The 23,249-nt window shown below is 38.0% G+C and overlaps 1 protein-coding gene across 5 annotated transcripts in view; it reads right to left on the bottom strand.

The window, feature by feature from the left end:
- Sgms1 (sphingomyelin synthase 1) overlaps positions 1 to 23,249 on the bottom strand; it is a 279,814-nt gene that overhangs the window by 171,184 nt on the left and 85,381 nt on the right. Inside the window, exon 1 of one of the 5 annotated variants that reach the window (XM_063239510.1) lies at positions 9,124 to 9,381. The exons of the other annotated variants lie outside the window; for them this stretch is intronic. The gene's annotated coding sequence lies outside the window, so the exon portion shown is untranslated. Of the gene's footprint in view, positions 1 to 9,123; positions 9,382 to 23,249 lie in introns of those variants that run through there. 5 annotated transcript variants of the gene reach the window in all.

The raw sequence follows: 23,249 nt of genomic DNA, 5'->3' as shown, positions 1-23,249 counted from the left end.
TGTTAATAAACTATGATGTGCAATGGGTAGTTTAGGTCTAGTAAATGTAAAGAAAAGCACAAGGCAGAGATCAGCTGAGACCACCAGACTTGTATAAAAGCAACACAGCATGGAATTTATTGTGCCTGGATGTGGGCAGACAGAGGGCAAAAAGGCCATCTGTAGTGAGCAAAAAGAACGGGGCTTTTGTTTCTAGGGTCTGAAAGAAGGCAAGGGGCATGATCTAGGAAGATCTTAATAAACCTCAATGGTCTAAGTTCTCTGGGTGTTTTGTGTCTCAGTGGGCAAAGTCCTTGAGGCATCCAGTGTGAATGTTTAGGTGTCTTTAGATGTCCAAGTCCTTGTAAGAGTTTGTGTTACATATATCACTTTAAAGACAACTGTGTTTGCCAAGGGCAGCCCCGAGTACTAAGCTGAGAACAATGCCTCTGCTAAAAGACAGGTTGGGTACTAGGTGAGTCATGTCCGAATGGAGCCTTATAGTAAATATTTTCAACTTATGTTGAGTTTATCAGGATTAACTCCATCAAAAGGCAAGGAGCATTTGATTTCAAACGTTTTCCTATCTGCTATATTATTATAGCTAACCTTAAAACTTTTAAAAAGAAGAAGAAAACCAACATTTTCTACATGTTCCACCCTTTAAAAAGTGAGTAGACCCCTCCCCTCCACAGGTCACCTTCTCCTAACGAGACACTATAGGAGGGAAGAAAAGAAAGCCATTGGTTTGTCAGGCAGTGACAGGAACTGCAGAGAAAGACAGCAAAGTGGGGAAGAAGTGATGTGACTCAAGTAGCCAAGAAAGGTCTCCTTAATAAAGGGGCCACATGAACAGAGGCCTGAGGGAAATGGGTAGGAAGCTACAAATACGGGGTTGGGGGTTCTTCAAAGAGGAAGGCAAGTGCCCAACTTTTTCTCCCTCCACCCAAACCACAACCCTCCAAAACTTTCTGTCTGCATTGATGGCTCCATTTATTTCAGTTGCTCAGATTAAAATGAGATGGAAACTGTCTTCCTTCTCTCCCTCTCCCCACCTTCACTGGGTAGATCCTCTCCCTCTGATCCTACAAAAGAACCATTTCCCTCGAGTGACTCCTCTGATCTCCCCACCATATGCCAATCCTATATTGCACACTAATCATACATGCTCCTCTCAAGACTAAATTACAATTATAATAATTATTTCTATGATTTAATGTTTACCCCACCCCCAAAAACTAATCTCCATAAGGATAAGGATTATTATAGTTGGACTCTGTGTGTCTCTCGAGCCTGAAAAACAGCAAAGTTCTACAAATACTGAGGGAGAAGTAAGGCTTTCCTTCTCATGCTTCTGTGGTCTCTCTTAAAGACAACACAGAACAACATGCTTTGGCAATTTCCTTCCCGATAACGCAAGTTAGAAACTCTGAAAAGCCATACAGAAAAAATGAAGTTCCAGACTGGGCCATTCAGACGATGCCTGCATTCAGCTTCTTCTCATTTTACAGAGCTGTATTTTGAAGCGGGTAACCATGGAAGCAAAAGCTACTCTTCCTAAAACCATTCAGGTCAGTCTTAAGACACCCCCTGTCTGCAGTTACTTTTCTGGCTGCTGAGACAAAGTACCTGACACCCAAAGTTAAAGGAGGAAGGGTTCATTTTGGCTAAAAATTTGTGGAGGTTTCAGGTCATAGTTGGCTGGTTCCAAGATGATGTGGCATGACAGAGGGGACATCACAGAGGAGAAACAGCTCACGGTAGTAGAAGGCAGGAGGCAGCAAAGCTGCGAAGTAGCAAGGAAGCACCAGCAGCCTTCCTGCATACTTCCTGAACCTTTATATCGATCCAAACTGTATACCCTTAGGGCAGGTAGCACTCATACCCAAGGTCGGCCTTCCCATTATGCACACCCAGAAATATACCAGGCCAATCAGTGGACTGATTTAGTCATCACACACCTTTAATCCCAGCATCACACACTCTAGATCCAGCCACCTCTAAAAAGAGTACCTACTTATAACTGCATGTGGCTTTGCAGGGACATCTAGACATAAGCCATAACATCCCTCATGGCACAAACCAGAACAGTGTACTACGTGTCCACAATAATTAAAATCTAAAAGCTATGTAAAGATAATGGGCAGCATTTACTCTGTGGGGGCAGCACTTACAGATCACACAATTTAAATGTTACTAACAGTCTCCATTAACTAACTACCACTCACTGGGTATCAGATACTCTACCAAGTGCTTCATGCACATCGCCTCACTTAACTGAACTGATCGGAGGAAGAGCTTAAAGCTGGAACAGGAAACAGTTCTATACTGCTCCAAAACATCAACAAAGCATGTCCTTTAGGACTCCAGTTGTGTTTCAAAAGCATCAAGACTCACAGGGCAAATACTAAAGGAAAGACAGTCAGCTCTAGATCAAGTTGTACTAGCTTAAAGGGGAAAACCCAAGAAAACAAAAGGCTCAAAGAGGGCAAGTAACCAGCAAAATATAACAGTCTGTTAGTAGCTAAACTCTGGCCCAAAAATCTCATTCCCTGTCAGATGACTCATTCTTCTGACAGATTGAAGTGCCACTCACACAGGGTCCCCCCAAGCCCTCAGAATAAATGCCCTAAATCAAGTTTTCCTACAGAATCCTACAATGTTATAAAAATCCTAACATACCATTTAGAGCTGAGCAAAAGCAAAACTGAAGTACTTTATCATTGTTTTCTCCTTCAGCTGCCACAGATCCGAGTCGCACAACAAGCCTCTTGTCTCTGCATTCCCATGTAGCTCTTTTGAGCAACAGAAGCCCAGGAACACAGAGGACCTGGGCCCAGGCCAGCTGGGACTGAGCTAAACAAGCTAAAAAGCAGGTGGCTGTGACACTTCTTTATCAAACACTCCAGGGTGCCAAAAACACAATTTTGCATGCACAATCACACTTCTGTACAAGAAGAAAACAAGGAGAGTCCGGCCTGAGCCTCAGCGTTCATTCTTTATCCAGAACAGCACCTGGTTATTATGGTCTTTCAATCAAGTCTTATTCATACGAAAGTCAATTTTCTGCAGAAACTAAACATTTTACTGCTTACCAAAATCAGCCAGTCAACAACCTGTAATAATTAATACCATTTACCATCACCACTAACTCTGTCAGGTCAGATGAAGCTGGCAGTTACATGCAGTGGTGACATGAAGCTCTGATGGCAAGTCATTCCAATAGCTTCATGCCACCCTCAGGGGGTTCAAACCCCAATATGTTAACATCCTGCAGTGACAGCACTTAGAGAACTTCTATCCTGACCAAAGGCTCCAAACCACCGGCTCTTCTGATGACAAAAACCGCAATTCAGCCTAAACCCAACAAGATGAGGCCTGCTTAATCCCCATATCAGAGCCTCTTAGAGATTATAGAGAAGGACTGCTGAAGACAGACTCTTACCAACCCCTGACACTCAGCCAGAGCCCCTGGCCACTTCAGGTTTAGGGAGTGCAAGGCTTCCCCAAGGATTGTGTGTGATAGCAAGGCTGTATTTAAAATGGAAGTCATGCATTTTGCATGTGTGTGCAAATAAAAATCAGTCAGAATGTACACATGAGCATCTGAAACATTTGAATAGCTAAACATTGTAAGGGTATTACTTTAGGATGCCATCCCATACATCTGTAGATTGAGGTATAGGGATGTAACGTCAGGGGTCCCCCATCCTTGTGATAGAGAAGACTTGTTAGAACAATTTTAGAGCTGATACCTAGGGAAGTACTCATTCTCATCAATCACCTGGGGTTATGGCCTCTTTTGGTATCAAGGGACATATCAAGTTACAAGTCATCCATCATCATTCCTCTAGCATAGTGTATGCAAACAAGAAGCCATCAATACATGCAGTTCCCTCCACCAAGCAATACGATATAACAACCTTTTACACAGCATTTACAAGGTATCACAAACAATCTATGAATGACTTAGAGTATATAAGAGGGCATGCGTATGATGTATACAATTTACTACATTCTATACAAGGGAACTAAGCATCCTCAAATTTTGGTATCCATAGGCGATCATGAAACCAGTTTTCCATGGATACTTGAGAGATGGTCATATGTCCAGTGATCACTCCCATACTGTTTATACTGAAAATAGTAATATTCACTGCCAGGGACCTGGCCTAGATCCCCAACCTCCCAAACGAGTATTTGGCGAAGGCTCTAATAAACGAGGTAAGTGATACGATTTTAGGGCTCCCGGAGATCAAAACCCTTTTGCAGAGTTTAAGACTTTGAGGGCTAAGACAGAAAATGTCTTGGGAAGCCCTTATTATTTTTTTTTCAAGCAACACAAGAAACTGAACAGACCTTGGGAATGGTTTAAGAACTTTGCCAAGTAACAAATTATGTTTAATTTAGGAGAATTACCTTACGCTAATTTTGAAGAAGTATCTTAGGAGAAGATCTCCATATTGCATTTCATTGCAGGAGTGAAATGCTTATAGCTACAGTCTTTATTTATTAACTGGAGTTGGGGCCAGGTGTCTTTAGATGTGACCTTCTACTTGCTCTTTAAGGCATCTCTTTGTTCTCGGATTGGCTGGGCCATGCCCTGGCCAAGATGCAGCCTTACACATCTGTTCAATTTTTAGTTTCAACGGCCCCAACAATTCACTACTACAGTACTATTACAGCAGTTAAAATGAAAGCGTATCAGGGTAGGAGTAGAGGGGTGTGGCTCATGGTAAAGTGCTTGCCTACCATACACGAGGCTTTTGAGTTCAATCCTCAGAACCTTTCCCCCAATATTTAAGGTAGAAAACTTCATCTAATATGATCAAATGCTGTATAGATTTAAGCTTTTTTTCAAAATTTAAAAAAAAAAAAAAAAAAAAAAACTATGTTCTAGGTTAACTGCCAGAGAAAAATCAGGGAATAACAATATAAGAATGCAGCTTCTTATGTCCGTGTTTTAACTCTAAAAACTGAATTCATAACCTAACAAGCAAAAATCACTTTGGATTTGTGATAAATTGAAGATTTTGACATAGGAGAGTATCCCACATCTAGGTGGGGGCAATCTAATTGCAAAAGTCCTTAAAAATCAAAAATCCTTTCCTTGACTTGACTACAGAAGGATGGTTTAAAAAAAAGATGAGAGAGACCAAGTTTTTTCAAAAGCAAGAGGGGTCAAGAGATAGAGGGAAAGAAGTGAGATGAAAAAAAAAAAAAAAAAGTAAGGCTAGGGATATAGCTCAATGGCATCTTTAAGTGCTCGCCTGGCAAGCACAAATACCTGAGTTCAATTCCTAATATCTAAAAAAAAAGAGTTAAGATATGTTATGTATGTGTATCAACTTCCATATGATGAATGTTATCATTATGTACTGTAAATAAATACTAATAAAAATATGCACAAATTTTAAAAAAATAACTATATGGAATACAAACAATTCTAATTTTTTAAAAAATGACAAGGAGGCTGAGACAATCTCAGCAGTCTCAAGAAAACAGAAAAAGCAAGTCAACATACAGCTTTTTTCCTAAAGCCTGTAGCACCCTGACTTTAATATAGTGTGAACCATGTTTAGCTTCTGAGCTACAGAAACATAAGACTATATACTTGAGTTGCTGTACACCATTCACTCTTCAGTTATTTCAGCCAAAGCACATCATGTGGTAATTAGTAACAGGAGCAACAGAAATGAACAAGAGGAGAAACAGGGATAATAAGTTCTGTATACTTTTAAATCTTTCCAGATTGAGGACTGGGGATTTAGCTCAGTGGCATAAGTGCCTGCCTTGTAAGCGGGCAGTCGTGAGTTCGATCCCCGGTACCGATAAAAAAGAAAACGACAAAAAAAAAAAAAGGAACAGATTGTCTGAAGTTTTACTATGTATCAGTGATAGCAAACCTCTTAAAGCTTTCAATGATACAAACAGCCTTCTGTGGGACTCTTGCCATAGGTTCACCGTCACTGCTATGTATCTAGCTCTTAATGCTTATTTAGTCAAGAGAGGGAAGAAAAAAGCTCTTTGCCATTCCTTTTGTGTCACAGCTCCCCAACTTCAAGAACCTTCTTTCAAATAACACTTAGTTCCCTCTGCCTGAAGAAGCTGGAGCGCTCTCTTTCACAACAGACAGAAACCTACTTACCAATCAACATGCAACCCAAGCATCCTTTCCTAAGTAATGACTTCCTCTTGGTGTTCTTCCTTGTGCTGAATTTAAGCTTCTCATGGCCTGGCGCACCTGGTTGGAAGTTGAATGCCTTGGAAACAATGCTTAAGGCTCATTTCTCTGTGTAAATGCAATGCCTCATAATAGGCATGACATATGGTTAATAATTGGTACATGTTTACTCAACTAAGTTGACTACTGAACAACATTAAACCAAAACTAATCTAGTAACCTCAACTTTAAAAAAACAAGAAGTCATCTACTGGAGGAAGACTGGCTTTTTAAAAAAACATTTTATAATCTATTGAGGGTCTGGGGGTGTTATATCACAGCTGTTATGACTGAGACTGAAAACTGAAATTTCAACTCTACTCTACTGAGGACTCAGTAGCAAAGGAACCAGAAGAGATAAAGCAAGATTTGACCAAAATGTTCATTATTAAAGGCTACACATCCATTAGGTCTCCAGTTGATTATCTGGCAAAGATGAACAGAGCCCCCAGCTCCTATAATACTAGTATCTGCATGCCTTACAAGTCAAAGTAAGGCAGGGCCTGCACCACTGTATTGAAGTGAGGCATCCCATATTACCAGTGAATTAACAGGTCCTTATCAAACCATAGACAGGTGGAAGACACCCTGAATCAGTTATTTTAGCCAATACATATCATTAATTTTGTTGTCATAGTAGTAATATTTTAGAGTCTAATTTACTGAGCAATAATACGCAAGCAGCAACTCTTTCTTTTTTAGTATACAGTTCTGTGACTTTTCACAAACATGTAATTCCTACCACAACTGACAGAGAATACTTGATGTCCAAAAGTTCTCTACTTTGTAGTCAATCTTCTTATATGTGCTTTTTTTAAACTTTAGATTTTGAAATAATTCTAAACTCAGAGAAGTTACAAAGTCAGAGAGCTCATGTGTATCCTTTAATTAGCTTCCTCCTTATCCTACTTACATAATTAACGAAAGCAAGAACTTGACATTGTACAATACTATTAACTAATCTACAAGCTGGTTCAGATTTCACTTGTTTTTACGTCTTTTTGCAATACTGTAAATTTTTATCATATGCACAGATTAAACTTCTCCTGTGATTAGCATCTAGAGTGTTCCATCAAAGCACATCACACACTGACAAGATGCTTTGGGTACACAGTGCTGAAAGAACTTTGGTAAAGGAGGATTTTCTTTTGCTCTTTTTCACCAGCCAAATTAAAAGGCAATTATCTACTTTCCAGCTGCTATGTGCAAAACACAGTTGACAGATCAATTGATTTTTCAGGTTCTATTTATTCCTTCTTTATTATATGCCAGGCCCAGCAAGGTGGACAAAACAGTGAACAAGAAAACAGAGGCTCCTGGGAGAAAGATTCACACACACACAATTACAAACTGTGACAAGTACTATAAGTGACTGAAACTAAAAAGTAAAGATAAAGCACAATCAGATTAAAACTGGGAGGAAGGTTCTTGGTAAGTCCTATCCTTTGATTATCTGAGGCCTTCGACAGCAGAGGTATCCAAACTTCTAAACTACGGAGTATTTTTAAGGATATAACCAAAATGTTGCCAAAGAATTTTACCAAAGACTACTATTTTCTTAAGTCAAAGCTTAGCATAAAAGGTATGCATAATTGACAATTAACTCTTGTGATTCACCTTAAAGACATACCTAGGCCCCCCTAAATTTCTTTTCAACCAGCAGCCACAATTATGCAAATGCCACCAATAGGGATCCTTGGATTACAAAAGTCTTCTCTGCTTTTACATAGGTCACCATGAAATGTCATCAGAAAAAAAGAAATCTACATATCACATTTTTAGCTAATGTCTGCCATGACTTTCTCTTCATGTGTGAAAGACTATAGACTCATACCTGTAACATTTTTCAAGGCAAAATTGCTCCCTCTTCAGTTTTACCCTGCTTTTATGTTCTGTTATAAACCTCTGGTGCTATTTTGTCTCTATGTCTCTCTCCCACTCTACACCAACGGACCCAAAAGCCTGATTCATCTGGACATCTGCACCCCAAACTCCAATGCACAACAGGTGAGTTAATAAATTTTTGTGAATAGACAAGGTTTAATTCACAGTATTTGCAGTAGGGCTTTGAGAGAGTGGTCCATGAGACAGATGTGTTTAAACAGAAAAGAAATTAATCAGAGGCATGGGTGGGCAGCTCGGTTAAGAAGCATATCACAAAGTAGCCAAGTATAACAGGAGAATACTTGGATGCCTGAGAGTGGGTACAAGGTGCAAGAAGTAGTGAGTTAATAGCAAATAAAACATGCCCACATACAATAAAGTCAGGACAGGACCAGTTTGGCAAAAGCAGATACTCTTTCACTACTTAAGGAGAAAGAAGACAGTCTCTGCTAGGGGGCGGGGGAGCTCTGCCTGTATGACTTCATGTCTAAAAGCATCTGCTAAGAACTGAGTTAGGGGAGAGCAACAAGAGCATAAGAAGCAATAAATACTTGCAACAGCTGCTATGACAGTGGCTAGGAAAACAATAAGAAATGAGAGCAAGAGGGAGAAAACTTGTAGAAAGCAGCCAGTTTCTTTCCAGAGAGTTTCTAATCTTTTCTATGTTCCCATATATACAGTTTCCAAAATCCTCTGGGAGACCTCTGAACATAAAGTGATGAGCTGGGCTTACCGGGCTATGAGGCTGGCTCTTGTCCAGCAATGACTCCTAAACCAGCTCTGGAAAACCCAGCTGTGAATCATATAGACATGGCTAGGAAAAGCAAACATTGCTTTGGGTGTTGCATTATGTAGCTGAGCTTTTGTACTTTGATACCATTTACATTTAGGGACTCATATAATCCAAGAACTCTCAAATAGAAATGCAAATGTTTTGTAATCTAGGCATTGAACTATGAGAAAATTATTCCAGCCTATGTTCCCAACACCACATGGCTCTTCAAGAAGACTTCCTCCTAACAACAGGCAATACTAACCTTAATCTTTGTAGCTCAAAGTAGCCCAGGAGATATGGGTACATTTGAGAAGGAGAGGGACGGCACCATAGCCAGCCACACTTCTCCCAACTGCAACTTCTAGCAAACCTCCAAGATAGCTGGTCCAGGGAGCTCCCCAGCAGTAATATGAAATATATCCAAACCAAAACAGGGCATTTACTAACTTCTACTTTATGACCACAAGTGGTAGCAAATGCTACCATTATAATGCTATTTGCTAAGAACACTGAGCTCCTTCAAGCAGGGTGTTAAGAACCACAGGCTCTTAGTCACACATATTTTTGAGTGACTGTTCCTCTGTCTCTGTCATAATGAGGTTTCAATTGAGAAATACTCTGCTTCTTGGTTACACAGTGCACACAAAATATAACAGAAACTGACAACCACAAATGGTTGTCAGGTCTTTAGAAAAACTGAAGTGAGTAAAACTCCACTCTCAGCTCCAGTCGACAAAGATCACTGACACTGGTTCAGTCCTGTGACCACACAAAGAGTGGCTCCCAAACAAGTATCCCTTTCCCACATAAATCCTCCAGCCTCCAAAATTATTTTCTCTGCTCTTTCTCCAATCCCATCCCAAACCAGAAATATTCTTCACAACCAGTTCAGGTAGGTACAAATCTATAATGTATAACTGACACTGGCTTCTTCCGCCCAGAAGCAAAAATAACAGCTCAAAGTCATTTGTATACAAAATACCTCCCAGATCATCAGTCACCAGAAAAGTATTACAAAAATTGATTTAAAAATGATGATAACTCTAAAATTACATTAAACATATTTTTGTCAATTAATAAAATCAGGATTAAACTTTGTATTAAGCTTAAAGTCATGCCTCTTAAACCCAGTTTTGACATATCTGTGTACTCTTTGTTAAAGTATAAGGCACTTTACTACAAATAGTCCTTAATCTTGTTTCACAACAGAAACTGAACTGGGGTTTGTTTGTGTGTTGGCAGTACCGGGGATTGAACCCTGGGCCTTCACCCTGAGTTACAGCCACAGCACTAGCCCCCTCCCTTTTTTTTTTAAATACAAGGTCTCACTAAATCCCTAAATCATTCAGTCTGGGCTCAAGTTTCCAATTCTCCTGTCTCAGCCTCCCAGAGTAATAGGATTATATCTGCGCACCGCTTCAATGACAAAATGCCACCAGGAACTGCAGTTGGTTTACAAAGTGATCCCAGAGGAAACATTATGCCTCACATATTTTTTTTTAAACCCATGACTAATAACTACATGTCAAGACTGAGTCTCAAATCTCATTTCCACTTTCCTCTTACCCAAGGAATGGAAATAAGCATATTCTTAAGTTCAAAAGACCCAAACAAGTCATCAAAAAGCTTCCTTTGAGCACCAAACAAAAGATATTTTATTCAATTTATCTACAAATGCTAAAAATGCAATTCACTCAACTAGGCCTCCTCCTATGCACCACTGTGTTTTGCTGTAGGTATTTATGAAAGATGCAGTCTAAGCAAAATGCATAGTTTTCTGGTGATTGTCTACTGTTACGCCTCCCCTCAATTCACTGTGATCTGCATGGTGGTGTGGAGATTTACTCCCAGACCACTCTCTCTGCACAGCAGGCCACAGTCAGATAGGGATTCCAGGGTAAGCGCCTGCTATATTGCTAGAGATTGCTTGGTTGGGCACCATTCTGGGAAGAGTAGATTGCTTGAATTTGGGACTCAGAAGAACGAGGGGACACCTTCATGTCAAGTTACCCAATGTTACCCTTCCACAGTGACAGAGTGACAGTCAGGGACTGCAGACAGCCGTGGACAGGGAGCAAGCTCCAAAGAGCTCCCAGGGGTCTGAGCCCAGGCCATAAGGACACAAACCCTGTCTCCCACGGTGGGAAATCATGCACAGCTTGAGTTGCATTGAGTTTGACAATAAATATAATACTTCAGCCCTCACACTGCTATCTATATCCTGAGTGGATTTGGGGTATGATTGCCTTCCTTACCTCTCTGCATGAGTAGGGACTTGATTTGGTTTGAATGATGCTATAGACTGCAGTAAAAAAAAAAAAAAAAAAAAAAAAAAAAAAAACGGGGCCTCTGGAATGGACAGGGAGGGCACCTCGCAAACCCAGTCTAATACTAGGTAGAGAAAACCATTAATTACTGGACTTAACTGCAGCCAAAAAGAAAACTACCAATTCAAAAGTACAAAGAAATTTTCTTTTCTTTTTTTTTTTTTGTCTTTTTGCTTTTTATCGGTACCGGGGATCGAACTCACGACTGCCTGCTTGCAAGGCAGGCCCTTATGTCGCTGAGCTAAACCTCCAGCCCAGAAATTTTCTTTTCTGTTTTTGGGCTTTTTTTTTTTTCCTCTTTACTGGTTTATTGAAGTCTGGAGAATTTTCCTTTATCCTTTCTTGTTTAATTTTTTATTAATTCTTTCTTTTTGTTCTTTTTTTATTTTTCCTTCTAATTTTCTTATTTTTATTCTCCATGTCATTTTTCTTCTTTCTTCCCTTTTTTAAAATCTTCTATCCCTAATAGTTCAACCATTAAGCAGCTAACTGTATGTTATTATTGTTGAGTTTCTTCTATAATTAGTGGAAGCACAGTTGTTACATTTAGTTTATACTTGCTATATATCAATGTCTGGGTTTATACTATAAACTTACTGTTTATACTATAAATACATAATTTTATACATAAGTTTATAGTATAAACTTACTGTTTATACTATAAATACATAATTTTTTTCTATGGTTAAAGATGGCACTTTACTGAATCTTATGTCGTAGGTGATACTGTTTCTGCTTTGCTTGATATCACCAGGGTTGCATAACTATCATTATGCCATTATGTGTTATTGATGAGTTTTCTTTGCATATCAACACTATAACTATCTCTGTGACATTAATAATACCACAGTCCATTCCCAGAGAATTGGACTGGGCCAACTGCACTGCAACCTCCCCACTCAAATTAACGTAGGTAGTCAGATCTTTGCACTATTGTCAGCCATACCAAGAATACACCACTGAAAAGTAGACCAACTAAAGAGATTTCGATAACAGCACTGAAGTTTTTCTATTATAAGCATGCATAAAACAAAATTAACAAATAAACCAAAAATAATATAAATTTGAGAAGAAAAGGCAACAAAGTGTCTTGCCAATCTCCCAAATCCCCCAAAGTTGATCATGGGGGGTAATCAAGAAGGAAGAAAGCAAAAGTTATACACCTGAAGTAATTTAAAAGGATAATAGTAGATTAAAAAGTAAATCAATGAAGTGCTCAGTGGCATCACAGAAGATATAACTAAACAATTAATAACAGAAACATTAAACAAAACAATTGGAGTTTACAGAAGATACTAATAAAATATTAGCTCACCTAAAAAAGTAATACAAAACATGAATATTGCTTTACCTAAAAATTAGAGCTCATGAAAAGGTTCCAAATCAAAATCTAGGACATTAAAAATTATTTTCAAAGTATGGCAACAGAAACAACCAATGTGAGGTCAAATCATCACAATCAGAAGAGAAGAATGTTTTTAAGACCAATTACTCAGATATGTTAAAAACAGGAGAATAAGAAAAATGCTCACAGATTGGCTACCTGCAAATCTCCCAACAAATAAATAAATAAATAAAAACAACTGTAGAGAGTATCTGCAGTTTCAGTGAAATTGTGAGAGTTTCCGCAAAAATTATTAGTTACATTATATGGAAAAATCCACAAACAACTAAAGTCACAAACTCTGAATTGCAGGTTTGCAGATAACTATTGTAATTGGAATAAATGAAAAATAAGAAGGCAGTACAAAAGGCATAAAAAAAACTACAGAAATAATAGTAGAAAGCTTCCCAATTATTGAGAAAGAATTAAACCTAAAGATAAATGAGACATATAGAAACCAAATAACCACAATCAATAGAAAATCTTCCTGTGTCACATTAAACCCACATTATACTCAAAATATCAAAAAGTCTAACATAAAGACACTCTTAAGAACTGTTAAGAGAAATGCAGCAAAACAAATACAAAAGCCTCTCAGAATTACACCAACTTCTCAACACAAACCTTAAAGCCATGAAACCAACCTTAAGGTATTTCAAACTGTAAAAGATAACAACTTCCAACCTACACCTATATATTCTGCAAAATTCTCCTTCAAAATTGTGGAAAAGTAAAGTACTTCCATGACAAAGAACACTTCAAGAAATTCACAACCAGCAAACTAGCAATCCAAAATATTCTCAACAATGTCCTAGAAAGAGATAATAAAATTAACAATGCCAAAAAATCTAAGAATGAATGCACCTGAATGGAGAAAAAAGAAAGATAAAAAAATCAGCAACACAAAAATAAAGCAGTGACAGGGATACCTTACAGTAATAATACTCAATGTAAATGATATCGATTCTACAATCAGACAGACTGGCAGAATGGATCCAGAACAAAACCAAATGACATGCAATATAAAAAGAAACACATTTAATGAAAAAAGAAATTTAAAAACTAAAAATCAAAGGATAAAAAACGGTTTTCATGCAACAAGAACCCAGAAAAAAGCAGAAGTAGCTATTCTATTTTCAGACAAAGTAGATTCCAAGCCAAAACTCATCAGAAGAGGCAAAGAAAGATTGCTTACAGCAATAATTCAATGAGAACAGATAACAATTATAAACATGTATGCAGCAAACACCAGCATGCCCAACTTCATAAAACAAGCCACTACACTCAACATTTTAAAAAATTAGATAAATACAAACACAATTATGAGAGATCCCAATACCTCACTATCACAAATAGATCAATTAGACCCCCCCCACAAACACACATATAAAATCAGAGTTGAATCAAATTTCAAACAAATGCATTTGATAGAGGTCCACAGAATGTTTTACCCAAGAACCACAGAATACACATTTTTCTCAGGAGCACATAGTACTTTTTTCAAAGTAGATCATGCTCACCCATAAGCAAATTTAAGTAAATGCAAAAGAATCAAAATTATCCCATGCATATCACATCACAGGGCAATGAAACTAGAAATCAATGGCAAAAGAAGTCACAGAAAGTACATAAAAGGATGGAAACTAAACAATATTCTCTTAAATAATCAGTGGGTCAAAGAAGAAATGAGATAGGTTATTAGAATCAAGTGACAATGTTAGTAGTACAAGGAAGGTATAATAAAATTGAGAACCTCCCCAAAAATATAAAGAATCAATTAACAAAGAGCTGGTTCTTTGAAAGATTAACAAAATAGATAAATCCTTATTCAATCTGCTCCCCAAAAAGGAAAGAAAAGACTAAACAAATACAATTAGAAATGAAAAAGATGAAATCACAATGGACTCTGCTGAATTCCAGAAGCTCATTAGTAATTACTTTGAGAACCTGTACTTTTAATAAATTAGAGAATTCAGAAAAATGAATAGCTTCCTAAGTAAATATAAACTATCAGTGCTGACTCAAGAAGATAGAAAAATCCTGAATATTTCCATTTCAGGGAATGACACTGATGTCATTATATATGTGTCTGGTTCTGTGATTATGTTCTAACTTGGTGGTTCTGACAGTGCAGTCTGGGAAGCGCTAGAGTTCCAAAACACTTTTAGGTAGTTCATCAGGCCAAAATCATTTGCATGATAATATCATATGTCTTTTTATTCTCATACTCTTAGGAGGATACTGCAGAGTTTCAGAGGCAATGTGTCACATGACCACAACTGAGCAGATACGAGAAGCCATGAACATAACTTACAAAAGTGTGACGCATTGTCAGTCATCTTACTGATTACTGGGAAACAGTTCTTTCTCAGGTATCTTTGCAGATAGTTCAAAATACTTTCACTACTTTCAAGCTCCTTAGTCATATCTTTGTTTTCCTTTGCTACGTAAGGTCACATATTCACAGGTTCCAGTAATGAGAACATGGTCATTCTTTGGCACCATTATTCTGCTATCAGATACACTGGCTATAACCCACATAAGCCAAGATCTTTTTTAGAATATAAAGTGGTCCTAACAAAGCAGTACACTTTATCCTGAGCAATCAAAGTTCACTGCTATTCATTTTTCTTGTTTATACTTGTTTATACATGCACGTACTTAAGGATGAGAACACCTTTTCATCTGAATCATTTTCTAGCATTTCCATATCTATAATTTAGTCACCAGTGAAAAACACTCAGGAGAAAAAAAAAGACAAAAAGAAAACTCAAGCCCAGACACAAGGTTAATCAAAAGAAAACTGACAAGAACGTATTTTTATCATGTGTTGTAAGAAAGGAGGATTTTGTAATAACATGAAAATGAAGAGCAGGTCTTCCCCTGCACAGGTCCCTGGATCTGCACTCACAACATGGACACATAGACACAGTGTTCCTACAGTGGACACACAGAGTCTTGCTACTTTTGAGGGGAGGGGAAGGGAGCTCAGAATGGAAACTAGGTCCTTTACACTGGGCTACTTCTCTGGCCCCAGCCTTATTTTGTATTTATTTATTTAGTAGAAGGGTCTCTAAGTCACTAAATTGCCTGATCTGGGGTCCAACTTGTGATCACCCTGCCTCAATTTCCCAGAGTGCTAGGATCACAGGCATGTGTCACCAAAGCTGGTTTTCTTGCTACTATCTCAGCAGATTCTTCTGTGCACTATACATCTATACTGTAGTCCACCTAGCTCATGCACAACAAGCCATATCTTTCTTAGGTTTTACTTCCCATGCCCTAGAATTTAAAGCCATACCCCTGATGGAGGCCTGTTTTGGCCCACCCTGTCCCTTGTCCTGACACTCCACATCCTATTGGGTCTCTCAAAAGAGTCTTCTCAAAAACCTTGGTGTCTTCCATGGCCCTGTGGAATTATCTTTCCACAAGTCAGCACAGCACGAATTCATCTGTGGTTCTCTGTGCCAGGAACTTGGCAGGCTCAAATAAGACTTCCAGAACATGCTTAACTTCTGCTTTAACATTTATTTCCCCATGCTTCATGCTCCATCACTTGAGAAAACCCTGCAGGCATTTTGTGGCTACACCCTTTCTCATAAAAGGCCCATTTTATCTCTTTTCCTCTGGGCTAACTCACTGGAGCTTGACAACCCCTAGAAGGTTTTCCATGATCAGGACCTGAAACTGGGCCAGTGCCTCACATCAACATGTTCTTAACACCTGTGCTCATCTTTAGACTAACCACTGCTGAGAACTTTTAACCCATTCAAGATAGGTCATAATTTGTATACCTTGCTACTAGGTGGCTGTGAACCACAGCAGATACACGTGTGACTGTCCCATGTAATAGTACTTTTTCAACTCTCACAATAATCATTATTTATTACCCCTGCTTTACAGACGAGAAATTGAGAGAGAAAATGGAACTTGCCCTAGTTGCCCAGTTGTAACTAGCAGAGCAGGAATTCAACTCCAAGCTGCCTAGTTCTAGAGTCTTAGGCTCATAGCCAATTAATATACCACCTCTCCCCAGACTTGTCTACTAAAAACTAGAGGCCAGATTATGGAAAAGGCCAGCCAACTGAAACATAAATTAAGGGCAGAGCTCTTGGTGAGCTGTGCTATCTTGAAACGTAACAGTAACAACTGACTCTTTTAAAGTGTACTATATATTTAAGCATACTGTAACAATCCAGAATAAAAGCATCCAAGAAATACTTGGGTTTGTCACTCTGGAGGGCCATTCTTCTCAGTTATTTCATACATGCTGAATGCCAAGAGGTGTGCTAAGAACCTAGGCTTGGGAGCTGGTCATACTTGGATTTCAGTTTGTCCTATGACAGCTTTATGACCTTGAGCAAAACACCTCTCTCTGTGTTTCAGTGCCTTTATTGTTAGAATTACATGACACAACATATGTGAACACAGCTTAGTTCCCTGGCATTAAGTGCTCAATAAAATAAAAATAATAAATAATTATTAGTATTTTGTTTAAAGATTCATCTCAAGCCATATGGGAATACAGCAAATAGACAATACTTATCTGGGAACCAAGAAAGATGCAATCTATAGGATCTGAAAGGAAACATGGATTCAGTGACATACCATTATATACGTACCACTGTAACTCAAGAAGGATGATAAGTCTATGTTTCAAAATGGTGCAGAATAAGAAAATCCTTCTTGGGTTTTGTTTAGTTTCTTGAGACAGGACCTCACTATACAGTTCCTTGTGACCCTGAACTCATTATATAGCCCAAGCTGGCTTCAAATTTGTGGCAGTCCTCCTGCCTCAGCTTCCTGAGTGCTGGGATTGCAGGTGTGTACCACCATGCCCAACTAGAAAATCCTTCTTTTAAAAGAGAAGAACAGTTATATAGTGAGGGCATACTCTGTCCTTAGTCCTACAATGGGCACTTCACAGATGTTATTCCATCTTCAGAGCTACTTGGGCCCATCACTTTACCGATGAGGATTTGAACAAGAATGATGGCTCCAGAGCACACCACAAAGAAGCAGCAGAAACTGTTGCTTTTTAATATTTACTCAGACTCACCAGTAAGGCCATTTGGGACATCAGCCAGGGGCAAGCACAGCTGTTCCACAAAGCATTTCCTTGGTACCAGCCAGAATTTCACTGGGTAATGTCTATTATTAACCATTGACACATCCGTATGATGTCTGTCATGCTCTGAAGCCCTGGTCAAACCAATGTAACACACCATTACAGATCTCATCCTACCATTCAGTTTGGTCATAATGTCCCATTGAGAATCTTCAACACAAGTGATCAAATCATGTGCTATTGATGTCTTACTATGTGTCACCTTATCCTCAAGAAAAAAGGAAAGCAGCAGAGAAAGTTCACTGCAAATTTTACAATTTGAGTTTGATACTAATACTTCCAGGGTATAAATACCACCCCTGAGAAAACGGTCTTTGTTTTGTTTCCCACTGTGTTCTTAACACAGTACGTAGCCAAGAATACTGTAGTCTTCAATGTGAGTAGATGGTTACACCCAGCTACAGGACTGGAAGGCAGAGGGGAAAGCATGTGGAGGGCACTCGGCACTATTTACCCCATTCAGGGAGGTGCCAAACCTCACTGCTCTTTGGAACTTCTTAGTCATAGAAACATGATCACTTTTCTGAATTATTCTATATACATGTGTTTCTAATTTTTCATTTAACCTATTTATTTGCTAATTTTATCAAAATGAGCATGTACTACACTGTAGGGTGAGAAGTTTCCCAATTCCCTCTGACTGTTCAAAATATTTTCTAATCCTTTGAAATACTTAATGACCTAAAAGGTGCCTTCTAATTCACTATTTCAGAAATATGAATCATGTATGTGAAAACACTGCTAGCACTGTACTTGATACGGTAGGCGCAAAGAAGAACAAGGAACTACACTTAATGGAGAGGCAGACCATAAACAAATAATTATGATACCATGCAATTAGTGTTTTGAGCAAAGCAGAACTTAGTGGAAGAGGGCGTAAAGGAGGAAATGACTAATCCTGCTTACACTGCCACTCAGTGACAAAGGCATTTTCCTTCCCCAATGTCCTTTGCAATTTCCTCATTTGACTCTCATTATTTTCCTTAATCAATGAAGCATTACAGTCCATTTCTATACTAAATACTGCACTCCTCAATGATCATTTCCAAGTGCACATTGCTTAAAAGTACATCAGTTACAGAAGAAGTTTTCACATTATTGACCAGCCACAATGTGACAACATACCTTAAGTGTTTACCTGAGGATTACCAGGATTCTTTGGCCTAGTTTCTTCCAAAATGTCTAACCCTTTTGCCGACAATCAAAAATGATGTGATTTTCTAAGACAGAGCCAAATCAATGGTCCTTCTAAAGCTATGACACCATCACTTAGCTGTCTGTTACTGAATTTTAACTGAATAACGATTTTCATCTTCAAGAAATGCTTAAGACAACAGAACAGTACAGCACCTTTAACACTTCAAGAAATTTAAAATAATCAAGTCATAAAATGAAATAAATTAATTTTTCAAATAAAATTAAAATTATTTCTAAGTCAGGTGTGGTATTATATGCCTGTAATCTCAGCACTCTGGGAGGCTGACGAAGGAGAATCACAAATGTGAACCCAAGCCATACAACTTTTTGGCTTAGCAAGGCCCTATCTCAAAATTAAAATTTAAAAAAGGGCAGAAGTAGTGTGGCTCAGTGCAAAGGTATGCGTTCAACCTCCAGTACTGAAAAAAGAAAATTAAATAATTTCTAAGTTTCTCATAGGACAAAGAGGAAAATGGAGTAGGTCACTCAATTCTAATTGAAATATAAAATGGCTTTTCCCTCTAAATATTGACAAACATAATCTTTTTTTAACAATGATTTTGTACAATACACACAAATGCAGCTATCATGTGGTTTCTTTTACTAAGAAGCTATGAAATATTAAAGAGCATCAAGGAAAAGGATATTAAAAAGATCACTGAAGTCAAAGGTTTTCTCAGATTTCAACACTATTCAGAAAGCTATTGTCCCACCTGGCTGGAGTAGGCACTACTTCCTCAGGTGTCACTCTAGACTGTTAACAGTGAAGTTCCTGTTAACGCCGACCTAACTCAGAAAGTGTTCCTAAGTCCACTCTGTATTTTATAAAGAACATACATAGACTCCCTTTTTGTACCTTAGGCTCTTTATTTAACCTTTACTTTTCTTAATATTAACAAGCTATTTTATTTGTTGGGAAGTACTACCCTTTGTACATATATATTTTCATTACTGAGTGCCTTATCATTATATTCCAAGTGGATCCTTTTCTTTTCAAGTGATTTAGAGCATAAAGTTATACCTTGGTACTCAACTGATCTGAAACTCATTGAATTTGGTACTCCACACATTTTGATGCAAAAACTTTTGTCCTGGTTCTGGTCACTTGCTTGATATTTGAGGTGCAGCTACAATATGTTGGTGTCAGTTGTCTCATGTTGCACTAATCGGTGTTGTACCCACTAGGCCTGCCAGGAAAAACTAAGGACAAGTACCAAGCAATTAAGGACAAGTACCAAGGTAGCACTGAACTTACGGTCCAATAAAGAAGATGCAAGTGTTTATTAGACAAACAGCCCCAATTAAATGCTCTCTGTAGGTCTGTTAGGATGGTTAACACTGACAGGGATAAGTGCTAGCCACTAAGTACATGTGTTTTCAAACCCCTACAATGTCATTCAAACCAGAGTTTGCCTACTTCCAATGCTTTTCAGCTGCTACTCTGCTACCTGCCCTATCAGCAGCTTGGGCGGAACCTATTCATTCTATCCAATGGCTTGACTTTTAGGGGAGATCAAATCAGCCCACCCCTCTGCCTTCGGACAGGGTCGCATTAAGTGGCCTAGGCTGGCCTCAAACTTGAAATCCTCTTGTCTCATCTTACCAGGTAGTTGGGATTACAGGAATGCAACACCCTACCTGGCATGGTTTACTTCTTTCTCAAGTCTCCAGCTGCCACAAAAGACCTTCCATATATACCTACACTCAAGTGTGTTTTTGAGAGTGTCCTATCTGTAACGGTCTAACCAGATTCTCTTACTGAGCTCTTGGGATATGCTAGATATACTTAGTCCTAGCAACAGCATGACAAACAGGTGGTATTCTACACCTCTCATAGGTTAAGCATCCAGCATGTAAATGATGGAAGCAGGATTACAATCCAAATCCCGAGGCCAGATTCTGGCTCAGGACTGAAGAACACTCAATTCAAATTATTTTTTAATTTTCTTTTGTTTTTTAAAACTCTAACAAATGCTAAAGTTGGGTGTGGTGGTAGATACCTGTAATCCCAGTATATGGGAGAGGCTGAGGCAGGAGGATCACTGACAGTTTGAGGACGCCTGAGTTCAAGGCTAGCTTGAACTACATAGTAAGACTCTGTCTCAAAAAAAAAAAAAAAAAAAAAAAAAAAAAAAAAAAAAAAAAAAACCTAAAAATTAAAATTAAAAAAGGACTTTGGTTTTGGGGTTGTGTCTACTATCTTCCCCAAAATTCATAAGCTGGGAGGCAGTCTTTATGTGTTGAACCCTAGGAGAGGTAATCTACCATTTTCCATTGCTACCTGAATCAGATTTGGATTTCCTAGACTTACTGTAACAGTACAATAGACTAACAGCCGATTTCTTTGAGTATATGAGTCACTGACTAGTTCAGTTAACCTGTTCACTGAGGACAGTTACTTAGATACGCAGTGCTAAATTAAGTCCTCAGAATCGTCAAAAAGACATCTGAGACAGCTGAGTGAGACAGCTACCAGCTCCAAGTCTGGCAAGGAGCACACAATATACCCATACGTAAATCAGACCTCAAACACAGGACTCTAAATGATGAGACAGTGACTGTTACAGAAAGAGACACTGAGCTGATGTATAGTCAGAATGGGATATTTTTGTATGTTTCCTATTTGGAAGGAACTCCATTGATATAACTTTTCAAAGGACAGAATCATGCAAGTATTAAATTCTCTGAGGCTTTGACAAAAATGATGTCTCTAAGAAATTATTTCATTTTGTGCTTAAAAAAAAAAAACTGTGACAGAATTGGCACAGATGAAGATTAGACAGCTTTTCCCTTAAGCAAAATTTTGTTGTGGGCTGGGCTTGTAGCTCAGTGGCAGAGTACCTGCCTAGCATGCCTAGCATGAGGCCCTGAGTTCCAACTCTAGTATGAGTTTTTTGTTAAAATGAGTTCAATTTTTTACTGTATCTTATTTTATCTTTTCAGTTCTGGGATTGAATCCAAGGATTCACACACGCTAGGTAAGTGTTCTAACACTAAGCTATATCTCCAGCTCTTTTTATTTTTTGAGACAGTATTTCACTAAATTAGCCAGGCTGACCTTGAATTTGTGATCCTCATGCCTCCTGAGTAGCTGGAATTACAGGGATACATTTGTTTGTTTGTTTGTTTGCGTACTCTAATAAATAACAGTATTAGTTCTGATTTTTCCGCTTTTGACTCAAAAGGTACTCATGAATACTTGGCAGTAGAAGCATAGTTGAAAACTCTATAAAAAGCCAACTAACAAATATGTTTGATAATTACAAGTTTTATAAGTTTTAAAAAGTGAAAAACAAGATATGTCTGATCTTTTTTCTCTAACCTAATTGGAATCATCAATTGTTAACATATAATATTTTGCTCTAACTTTTAAGAATCTTTTTAAAATGCATTATTTGTAAATGGATACATAAAATGTATTATTTGTAAATGGATACATACACATGCATATACAATTTTCTGTCTATAAGAAATACCAAATATCAGTTCATTCTTTTAAGAGAGAACATACATACATAAAGAAAACATTAAGCTTAAGTAGAAAAATCTCATAAAAGCCAGGCTTTGTGGTGCATGCCTGTAATCCCAGCACTCAGGAGGCTGAGGCAAGAAGATGGCTGCAAGTTTGAGGCCAGCCTGAACTGCAGAGAGATCCTGTCTCAAAGAAAGAAGGAAGGAAGGAAAGCAAGCAAGCAAGCAAGCAAGCCAGCCTCATAAAATATGTATATTTAAGTATAATTAAATAAAATAGAAATGCTTAAAAAGGAGGGCTATGGTATAGCTTAGTGTACAATGTTTTCCTCGCAAGTATGATAACCTAGGTTCCAAGCTCAGCACTGCAAAATGAAGTTGTACGCACTATAGAAAGACTTCCACAATAAGTTCAAAATATTTTAAACCAAAAATTTGCCCCCAAAATGCATATATATGCATACATATGTTTTAAGCCCCTAAAAGTCTATATATCTTATGCCTATGTACACATTTGTAAATACTGCAAAATAATCTACAAAGACACATGCAACTGATAAAAAAAAAAAAAAAGTGGCTACCTGTATGGATAGAAAGGGAGTGAAAGACAAGAGAACTAAAGGGAACTTTATTGGTAAATATATTTCATAAAAAATTACATGTTATCTATCATCTGCATAACTGCAAAGAACTTAAACTATACTCCTTTACATATTAAGAAAGGCTTAATAAATGGACACGCAAGTGAATATGGACTCACTGCCATATAATATTCAAAGAAATGTAAACTGAACCAATGCAGTATTTTTTCCTATTAATTAAGCACTTAAAACATTCCATGCTAATGACAATATAATGAAATGACCACTTCCATAGAAAGT

This window comes from Cavia porcellus, unplaced genomic scaffold (genome assembly GCF_034190915.1).
Source record: "Cavia porcellus strain 051 isolate PalLab524CR breed Dunkin Hartley unplaced genomic scaffold, mCavPor4.1 scaffold_28, whole genome shotgun sequence".
Lineage (NCBI taxonomy): Eukaryota > Metazoa > Chordata > Mammalia > Rodentia > Caviidae > Cavia > Cavia porcellus.
Note: the sequence above shows the minus strand (reverse complement) of the source record. Positions and strands in the feature narration are given on the sequence as shown.